The 10,710-nt window shown below is 41.5% G+C and overlaps 1 long non-coding RNA gene across 1 annotated transcript; it reads right to left on the bottom strand.

Annotated features, from left to right (window-relative positions):
• Positions 1-9,689: 9,689 nt before the first annotated feature.
• LOC309381638 lies at positions 9,690-10,450 on the bottom strand. Its single transcript, XR_014173576.1, has 3 exons — positions 10,383-10,450; positions 10,011-10,124; positions 9,690-9,796 (listed from the first exon to the last, which is right to left on the bottom strand). It is a non-coding gene; the product is annotated as an uncharacterized lncRNA (long non-coding RNA).
• Positions 10,451-10,710: the final 260 nt, after the last annotated feature.

Raw genomic sequence — 10,710 nt, 5'->3', positions numbered from 1 at the left:
TTTATTGCATTCCAGGCATTTTCCACCTAGACAGCAGGCTGCATTGGCAATGGGGGAGGTGTTTGGGGAAGGCAGCAGGGGAATGGGGGAGATGGCAGAGGAGCTGCTTTCAAGCCACTGGAAAAGATATCCAATCCAATTTTTGTGTATGTGTGTGTGTGTGTTTGTTTGAGAGTGAGTGAGAGAGGGAAGGGAGTAGGAGAGATAGTCGAATCCAGTTTCTCTCTGTGTGTTTGTGTTTGTGTGTGTGTATGTGTATGTGTGTTTAAGAGAGGGGGAGGAAGAGAGAGAGGGAGGGAGGAGGGGAAGGGAGAAGAAAAAGAAAATGAAAAGAGGAAAATTATTTCGCAAAGGAGAAAAACAAATGCTGTCGCTTTAAATCGGAACTGAGCATGCCTAGCTGTGGAATTCTGGGAGTTGAAGTCCACAAGTCTAAAAATATTTGAAACCCACCACTGTGTCAGTTCCTCACCAGCCATAAACCTCACCGCACCGCCTTGGAATGATGGAGCCTCCAGCAGCAACAGCAGTTAGACCCTCTCCTTTCAGGGTAGCTGGTGGGATTAATGAGTGACTTCAACCCTCTCCAGAGAAAGATCTCTTCACAATGGAGAGTGAAGTTATGTTCCTTAAATCCCCACTAATGACTTACAGTTTCCTGTGGAGTCATCTGACTGTCATTGTGTAGAAACAAGAGGGGCGCAGGTGGGCTTTCGAGTGCCTGAACTACTCCGTTGTAATGTTGGTAGATAGCTGAATTTCAACAATTTCAAGCAGTATTTACTTTCCAAAGGTTGTCTTGATTTCTGTGAATAGCTATTTTTTGTTCTTTCACTTGTTTGATTTCAGCCAAAAAAATTAGGCATTGTAGGACCCCTAGATATGCCGTTATGACCTTCAGCCTAACAAATTATACGTTGGCCATAAAATTAAATGATCTTGAAGCCCACAGAAAAAAATACAAACAGAAAAAGTATATTTCAGACCACTAGGTATCTTAGAAGCCATTAAAGAGTCCTCCAATTTGGAGGGGGGAGGGGGAGTTTTAGGGGGATGTGCTTGTGGGTTTGTCAACAGCATCTCAACACCATCAACAATCTGAGCGTCAAGACTCTGACTAATGAACTCAAGCAACTCAGAACCCTAAGACTTGGCTCCTTCTCTAAGGAGGACATCGTATCGGCACAGCTTCAATGGAAAGCCAAGTCGAGATCTCTCCCACGGTTTCAGTAGAATTGAACTAGGAAATAACCCCATCCTAAGGGTCACAGGTCACATTGGCCAATTATGTCAATTGGCAGGCTCTTCAGGCACTCACTCATCTCCCATCCTTATCGCTGGAGATGACCTCGGTTCTGAGAAGAAAGCTCTTGGTTGTGTCTAGTGATGCATTCTGGCCTCCTTCCCCCCTGTGTGGCAACTGAGGAGAGAGAGATGGCTGAGGTCAGGATCAGTCCGAAGTTGACAGTGAGACAAGAAACTAGACTGGGTCAGATCTGATGCCGAAGGTCTATCCTTCTTTTCCTTGATGGGCTGGCAATCTTTCTAGGCTGTAGCAGATGTATCAAGCTTATTTATTTCTAAAAATGCTGTAGAATGATGGAGAAATGCCATGTTCTCAACGGCTTCCTCATCTGCCGGCAGATTGAACAACGTCTTCTCATTCCCTCATTTTTCCCAGGACTCTGAGGCCACCTACAACTGCATCCAGGACTCTTTCTTTCTTTCTTTTTTAATTGTTTTAATTAAACAAAAAAAAAAAAACTACACAAAAACATTCTTCATTACACCTTCCAGAAAGCATGTCGATTGGTTACAATTAAATTTCGTTCGTTACTACAATCGTTCTTTATATTTCATTCATATTGAATTGTACATTTTAAATCAGAAATCTTTATACCATCAATATACCATCATTCTCATTTAACTATATTGGTTTAAACGTGCTTTTGTCTAGAATCATTTATATTTATATTATAATAAATCTAGACAAAAATTTATTGCTAGAATTTATAAGTACCGCGGAGAGATTACATCTTTATAACAAAATCTAAACAACAACAGAATTTTTTTTTAATAAAATTAGTAAATCTTTTCCCCAGGTCCCATATTATAGTTTATATCCAAATTGTTTTTACCAGTTAGAGTTATTATTTCATTATTATTGTCATGATGGGTTATGTGTTAACGAATAAACATTTTAAAAATGAAAACATTCTATAAGCAGCTACAATGTTCTACTTATTTATCACCTAGAATTAACAAATTTTTTATTTTTATTTTTATTATTTTTCCCCCCATTCAATTATGTTTTATTTGGGTTTCACCATTCTTAACTTTCTTATTTTACCCATAACTATTATTTTTAAGTTTTGTTACATTCCTTCATTGATTCTTGTTTCTTTCCTCCATCCACCTATACCATTTATCCCATATCTGGTAGAATTCTGATTCTTCTTTTCCCTGAATTTCTTTAGTTAGTTTGTCCATTTCAGCACAGTCCATAACTTTTCTTATTATTTCATCTTCACTTGGAGTTAGTTTGTTTTTCCATTTCTGGGCATAGGCAATCCTTGCCGCCGTTATTATATGTAGTATTAAATACTGAATTTCTTTTTTGCATTTTGCAGACATTGTTCCTAATAAGAAGATTTCCGGTTTCCATTCTATTTTAACTCCCGTTATTGCCTCCAGCCAATTTTTGATCTTTTTCCAAAACTTTTTAGCCTCCTCACAGGTCCACCATAAATGGTAATACGTTCCGTGTATCGATTCGCATTTCCAACATTTTGGGGAGGTATTTGATGATATTTTAGCTAACCTTGTTGGTGCCAGGTGCCATCTATAAAACATTTTGCACTGGTTTTCCTTGTATGCAACGGAGAGTGTCATTTTTAAGTTTGTTCCCCAAAATTTTTCCCATTTGTCTAATTCAATGTTATAGCCAAAGTTCTGTGCCCATTTTATCATTTGTTCTTTCACAATATCCTCTTCCATTTTATACTTCAGGAGAAATTTATATATTCTCCCTATCATTTTTCTATCTGGGCTTTGAATGGTTTTATCCAATTCGCGTGATTCTGTTTCAATGTCATCTAATTTGGTATCTTTATTGTATTTAGTTTTGATTCGAAGGTAAGTTAACCAGTCAACTTTCATGTTCTCATCCAGGTCTCTTTCACTCTGTCTCCTCCTGGACCAAGATGGAAGAACCATCCTACACAAGAGAAAACAGAGGAGACACCTTACTATAACTTTGTGCCTTAACTCAAAAAGGAGCAAAATCAACCCTGATTGGAGCAAAATGTGTCTCTCTCGGTCCAGTCTCTAGGCCTAAACATGGGCATCCTCCTTGAAGAGATGATGAAGTGAAGCTGAACTTCAATTTATGGCAGAAGAGAGAAGAAATAGAGAAAAATTCTGGGCATAATTTACTCTAGGACTGTCAGGAAATTGCGCAGCCCATGTCCAAATGGTATCCGTGACGCTGATATAAACTTGTAGTTTTATGTAAATAAATATATTTTACAACTACAGGTGTCAAGTTTCCCAACAGTGCTGTAACTGATTCATAATAATCAAGCCAATGTTTTAACACAAAAACCAGTGATTTATTGATAGCATCATTAGGGAAGATTTGTTCGCAGCCAAATCTTGGCTCTGTTTATCTGCTTCTGAACTTTATCCCTGTTCCTTCCCTCCCCTCAGTCTGTGTCATAAATCACGTTACCCAATAGATGCACCCCTCCCATCCCGGCAGCAGTAATCTGAGATCCGATTTCAGCCGACATTATGTCATGACATCATTCTGTCCCCATGATAACACGGAGAGTTGATAAAGGTAGTAGTTGTCTTACATCAGTTTGTTTAGTGACCATTTGAAGTTACAAAGGCACTAAAAAAAGTGACTCATGACCATTTCCTGCACTTGTGACCGTTGGTCATTCCCATGGTCACCTGATTAAAATTCAGATGCTTGGCAACTGACTCATATTTATGATGGCTGCAGTGTCCCGGGGTCACGTGATCCCCTTTTGCAACCTTCTGACAAGCGATGTCAATAAGTCAGGTTCACTTAATTACGGAAGCCATTCACTTAACAATTGTGGCAAGAAAGGTCATAAAATGGGGCAAACTTCACTTAACAAATGTCTCACTTTAGCAACAGAAATTTTGGGCTCAACTGTGGTCAGAAGCTGAGGACTCCCTGAATATATAGAGCAAAAAAGTTATCCAGGCTCAACAGGAGCATTGTGAGGTAAATCACTGAGCGCACAGAGCTCACAGAAGAAAAAGGCGGGAAAAAAGGGAACCTCCCCCGCCACACACCCAGTAACCAATCCCAGCACAGATTGCCTCACCCAGGAGCCAGCACACTTATTTTTTGTTTTTTAGATGTTTTAACATCTTATTAAGTTATAAGATACAAAATACAAAAGTAAATAGGAAAGCAGTGAGGGAAAAGTTGGGGGGGGGGAGTGAGGAAGAGTTGGGAAAAAGAAGTGTTGACTTCAAATTCCCTCTGTCACAGTCAAATAAGTCATTTACATCAAATCACATTTTTTTTGTTTTTTCATACTAATATAAACTAGCCATTTCTATAAGGATCTAACAATCCAATCAGTGGAACCCAAAATCAAAGTTTCATTCTTTTCCACCTCAAGCACAAAGTTCAGAAGCGGTTTCCATGTGGAAACAAAGTACTTCTATTCTTTTCTTTCATCAAAATAGTCAATGTTGCCATCAGCTTCTGCAGCCATTTGTCCATGGTGGAAATCAAAGTGTCCTTCCATTTTTGTGCGTACAATAATCTTGCTTCTGTCAACATATATAGGGTCAAATTTTTCCTCTAAGTCTTTTCCGTTAGACGCAAAGGGAAAGTTTTTGGTTTCATCTTTATCTTCATTTTCAAGATTTTCCCTATTAATATATGAATCATGCTCCAAAATTTCTTGGCTTTATCACATGGCCACCATACATGATAAAAAGTCTTTACTTTTACACTTCCAACATTCAATTGACGTATCTTTGTACATCTTAGATAACTGATCTGGTGTTAGATATCAGTGATACATCATCTTCTTAAAAACAAAAATCTTTTAAATTACAGTTTAGTATAAATTTGAAACCCTTCATCCACATATTTTCCGATTGTTCAAGCATGAGGGGATAAATGGGGAACTCGTCAAATTTGCAGATGACACCAAGCTGGCAGGAAGAGCCAACACTCCAGAAGACAGGCTTAAGATACAGAAGGATCTTGACAAACTTGAACATTGGACACTATCTAATAAAATGAAATTCAGTGGTGAAAAGAGTCAGGTTCTACATTTAGGCAAGAAAAAAAATGCACAGGTACGTATAGGTGGTACCTTGCTCAACAGTAGTAACTGTGAGAGGGATCTTGGAGTCCTAGTGGACAATCATTTAAATAGGAGCCAGCCGTGTGCAGCAGCTGCCAAAAAAGCCAACACATTTCTAGGCTGCATCAACAGAGGGATAGAATCAAGATCACGTGAAGTGTTAATACCACTTTATAAGGCCTTGGAAAGGCCACACTTGTAATCCTGCATCCTGTTTTGGTCGCCACGAAGTAGAAAAGATGTGGAGACTCTGGAAAGAGTGCAGAGAAGAGCAACAAAGATGATTAGGGGACTGGAGACTAAAACATATGAAGAACGGTTGCAGGAACTGGGTATGTCTAGTTTAAGAGAAAGAAGGACTAGGGGAGACATGATAGCAGTCTTCCAATATCTCAGGGGTTGCCACAAAGAAGAGGGAGTCAAACTATTCTCCAAGGCACCTGAGGGCAGGACAAGAAGCAATGGGTGGAAACTAATCAAGGAGAGAAGCAACTTAGAACTGAGGAGAAATTTCCTGACAGTGAGGACAATTAATCAGTAGAACAGAAGTTGCCTCCAGAAGTTGTGAATGCCCCAACACTGGAAGTCTTTAAGATGTTGGATAAACCATTTGTCTGAAATGGTGTAGGGTTTCCTCCCTAGGCAGGGGGTTGGACTAGAAGACCTCCAAGGTTCCTTCCAACTCTCCTATTGTATTGTATTGTATTATTGCATCACATTATATCCAAAATTCCCTGCCCACTGAATCATGCAGTGTTTTACATGTTCGCTTTCAAAATTCAATTGCAATAACATTTTATAAATCTTAGCAATATGTTCATCCTTTCTGTTAGATACTTGCTCTAACTACAGTGGTTTTCACCAAGGTCCTCTGTTCCGGCGGGAACAGAGGTTTAATCCTATTGGTCGGAGGGTCTGACCGCTCCCTATAAAAGGGCTGCTGTCAGATTCAACCTTCGCTGGGTTGTTCTTACTTGTTGTACTTAATAAAGAGCTGTTGTTACCGTTAAGCCTGTGTGTGCCTATCCATTACCCAATCTAACAGTTTTCACACAGTAAGATTTCAAGTTCATTGTTAACAAAATAAAACCCATAATTCTCTTATCCAACTTAAATCTTTATTTCAGTTGTTGGTAGGTAAACCAATGGCAAACGTAACCATCCGATTCAAGTCCTTTCCTTGTTTTTGTCTTTGAAGATGTTTTGCTTCTCATCCCAGAAGCTTCTTCAGCTCCGATAGAACAGTAGGGAATGGGAGGATGTACAGTATATTCCTTGCACACATCTGGCAGTTTGCATCCTTTTAGAGCAACGGGTGTCAAACTCAAGGCCTGGGGGCGGGATCCAGCCCACGGGGTGCTTAGATCTGCTTAGATGCAGGGCTGCCTGGAAACAACGAAGGACCAGCCTGCAGTGCCTCTGCCAGCAAAAATGGAGCATAGGAGAGCTGCAAGTGGCTTTTCTGAGCTCCGTTTTGCTGGCAGAGGTTGTAGGAGGCCATTGTGGCCAAAAATGGAGCTCGCAAGGTTCCAAGGGCAGAACTCCCAAGCTTCATTTTTGCCGGCAGAGGGTTGCAGGACACGGTCGCAGCTGAAAATGGAGCTCAGGAGCTCTTGGTTGGCTAGAACACAAGTTATGTTGAGCTGGCCATGCCCACCCCAGCCAGAGAAGGTCAAACACAATTTTTGCGCGTGCAAAATTTTTCGGTAGTCATGCCGGCGCAGGAACCCACCCCTGAATGTGGGGATCCAGAAACTATCCTTGATTTAAAAACAACAACAACAACTCTGCTCTTGAATTACATTCTGGATTTTACAATGATGTTGACCCCACCCACCATCTGTGCCGGAGACCCTCCTTCTCCATCCTGGACTCATCCGCAACTGGACCCAGAAACTGAACTCATTAACTCAGAAATGGAGGCTTTCCCACAGCACATCTCTACTTTGGCTTTTATTTTGCTTTTTCTCTGACATTTAAGCTTCACTGGAGATCCCAACTCCATGCAATGTGCAGTCATCAAAAACACCGAAGGAGGGAAAAAAGTGACTGTGGGCTTAATAAAACATATCTCTCAGAAATGTGACAGTGAGAAGGGGGTCATCACTTAGGAGGACCCAGAAACACTCCACCTCCTGCACATGCATGTGTAACCCCCCACCATCCACACGCATGTGGGCACCGCCCCCCACGCATGTGTGCACATCTCCCAGCAGAGATCCCCAAATCAGCCGATTGGCTAAAAAAGTGTAGGCACATGCGCAGGGGAGCTGACCTGAGCGACGGCCTGCAGTGATGCCCCCTGTGGCATGACTGCCATAGGTTCGCCATCGGAGTTATAGGAGAGAGATTAGATTGCCCCTATAGATTAAAAGGCCAATTATGAAGAAGATTTTAAAAAAGTATGTTACGAAGAGAAGAAATTATAATGGAAATCTTCTCCCCAGCGGGCTCAAGTCTATATTGAGATAGAACTGAGATTCGGTGAAAATATTTACATTTAGTAACTGAAGCAGTGACGTTTGTGCAGAGAGAACACGCCACTATACCTGATTGATTGGAGAGTGCTGGTGCCTGTGTGAGGCAATCTGTGCTGTGATTGGTTCCTGTGTGTGTGGAGGGGGAGGTTCCTTTTTTCCCGCCTTTTTCTTCTGTGAGCTCTGTGATTTACCTCACGATGTTCCTGTTGAGCCTGACTAACTTTTTTGCTCTGTATATTCAGGGAGTCCTCAACTTTCGACCACAATAGAGACCAAAATTTCCGTTGCTAGGTGAGACATTTGTTAAGGGAATTTTGCCCCGTTTTAAGACCTTTCTTACCTTTCTTAAGTGAATGGCTTTAGTTGTTCATTTAGTGACAAAGGGACTTTTCCATTCACTTTGCTTATCAGAAGGTCACAAAAGGGGATCACGTGACCCCGGGACACTGCAACCGTCATAAGTATGAGTCAGTGGCCAAGCCTCTCAATTTTGATCATGGGAATGACCAATGTGGAAAACGGTCATAAGTCACTTTTTTCACTGGCGTTGTAATTTCAAACGGTCACTAAATAACCTGTTGTAAGACAAGGACTAGCTGTAGTTGTAAAATGTATTTATTTGTGTAAAACTACAAGTTTGTGTCAGCATCTCTGACTCCATTTGGACACCAGCTGTGCAATTCCCTGTCATACTCCTAGAATAAGATTATGCCCAGGATTTTGCCCTATTTGATGTGTTTTCTGCCGTAAACTGAAGTTCGGCTGCCCCTCGTCATTTCTCCAAGGGTGATGTCCATGTCTAGGCCTGATAAGGAACTGGGCTGAGAGAGGCACATTTTGCTGCAATCTGGATGACTTTGCTGCCTCCTTTTTGGTTAGAACACAATGTCACTGTACAATATCTCCTCTTCTTCCCGTTGCGTACGACGGTTCTTCCTTGTTGATCCAGGAAGAGACGGAGTGAAGGAGTCCCGGATGCAACTGTAAGTGACCTCAGAGTCCTAGGGAAAGTGAGACAATAGAACAAATGAGCTGGAAGGGACCTTGGAGGTCTTCTAGTCCAGCCCCCTGCTCAAGCAGGAGAACCTATACTATTTCAGAGAAGTGACTGTCTCTAGACTCTTCTTCTGAGAAGCCATTGCTCATTCTGCCTGCAGGTGAGGAATCCACTGAGAACATGGGATTTCTCCATCATTTTATAGCATTTTTAGAATAAATACGATCGGCACATCTAGGCCTAGAAAGATTGCCAGCCCATCAAAGAAGGAGAAGGATTGACCTTCAGCATCAGACTTGTGTCATATTCTGGAGGGTTTGGAGATGCTCCTGAGAAACCCACATGGCCAATCCCCTGAAAATTTCCCCCGACACTTAATTATAGGAATCTTTAAGGCCTTCTAAGAAACTTGGCTTTTGAAAAAAAAACCATTTCTGTTTGTGTGGGCTTCAAGGCCATTCAATTTCTTGGCCAACACACGATTGTGTAGACGGAAAGCCATAAAGAGAATTATTCGGCTTCCTCACTTTTAAAGAAAAATCTAGTACTTGCAAAATTCCTAAATTCTTTGGTTGAACCTAAGCAAGTCAAGAAAATTAGAGCAGATGTTTAGAGAGCTCAAGGCAAACGGTCTATATGGAAAGTAAATCATGTTTGCATTGAAGGGTTGAAGTTCAGAAGCTCTGAATCCTATCCACATCACTCCTGTTTCTTTATGGCGGTTGGGAGACTCCAGAAGACACCATCAATAGTGGGGGATAAAACCCTGGTTTCGCTCTCCAAGGTAAACAGACCTGTAAACATATACTTCCCTGATTAAAGTCACCCACGAATCCCACCAGCTACCTTGACAGGTGAGGAAGTAGCTGCTGTTGCTGCTTGAAGCTCCGTCACTGCAAGATCATTTCTTTCCTCTTTCTTTTCCACGAGCTGAAATTGTCCCTGGGATGCTGATGCTTCCAAGGGAGAAATAATAATAATAATGATTAAAAAAGAAAGATAACATGGCTTCTTTTCATCGATCTCACATATTGTTTGCCCTTCTCTCTCGGGTCTTGCTCTCCTTTCCTGCCTCCCCAGAGAATCTCTCGGCCAACATCTCCAACCCCATCAGGAGCCACATCTAGGACTCCAGGTGAGGGAACCCTTGAACCCAAACCTTTCACTTACTGATCTTCTTCTTCCAGCAATAAAAGGCAAAGGGAACCAGCAGGATTATAAGGATTATAAGAGGAATCGCCATCCAGGAATATATCAAAATAGGATCTGAATCACGGGTCAAAACTGGTTTGACTAACGAAAAAGAAAAATGATTTAGTATTTTAGGCAGAACATTTTTACTCTGCCTGTTATTGAAGGTTTAAAATCCATTAAATCTACAAATGAAACAGACCCCCCCCCCTTTTTTTTTTAAAATCAAGCTCAGTTCTGGATTTTTCATGGACCTCTCCCACAAAACTAATTTGTTTTTCTCCAGGACTTTCTTTGTCCTTCATGCCTTTCATGTTGGTCTCGAGATTGAACCAAATCCAAATCTCCTACCTGGCTCAACTGTGACGTTCACTGCCTGGCTCCAAGAAGACTTGACCCATCGGCTGCTTCTCTTTTCTTCATAACTGCAAGCAAATTCTCCATTGTGGTTGAAGGAGGCATGAGGGATTCTCAGAGAGGCATTTTGAAGAGGATTTGTGGCTTCACTGGAGGGTTCCAGAAGACCTTCTTCCCTGGAGGGGATCTCCACCCCATCCTTGTAGAAATGGAACTTCTTCTCTGCGTTGTCTCCTTCCGTTGAGCAGAGGAAGACCAAGGGGTCACCTTCCTTCACCCTCTGGGACAACGGTTCCACTCTCAGCAATGGGGAAGGGAGGCC

The sequence above is a fragment of the Natrix helvetica genome, assembly GCF_964273705.1.
Source record: "Natrix helvetica genome assembly, chromosome: Z".
NCBI classification, from domain to species: Eukaryota; Metazoa; Chordata; class Lepidosauria; order Squamata; family Natricidae; genus Natrix; species Natrix helvetica.
The sequence above is the reverse complement of the archived record's forward strand: the minus strand, read 5'-3'. Positions and strand labels throughout refer to the sequence as shown.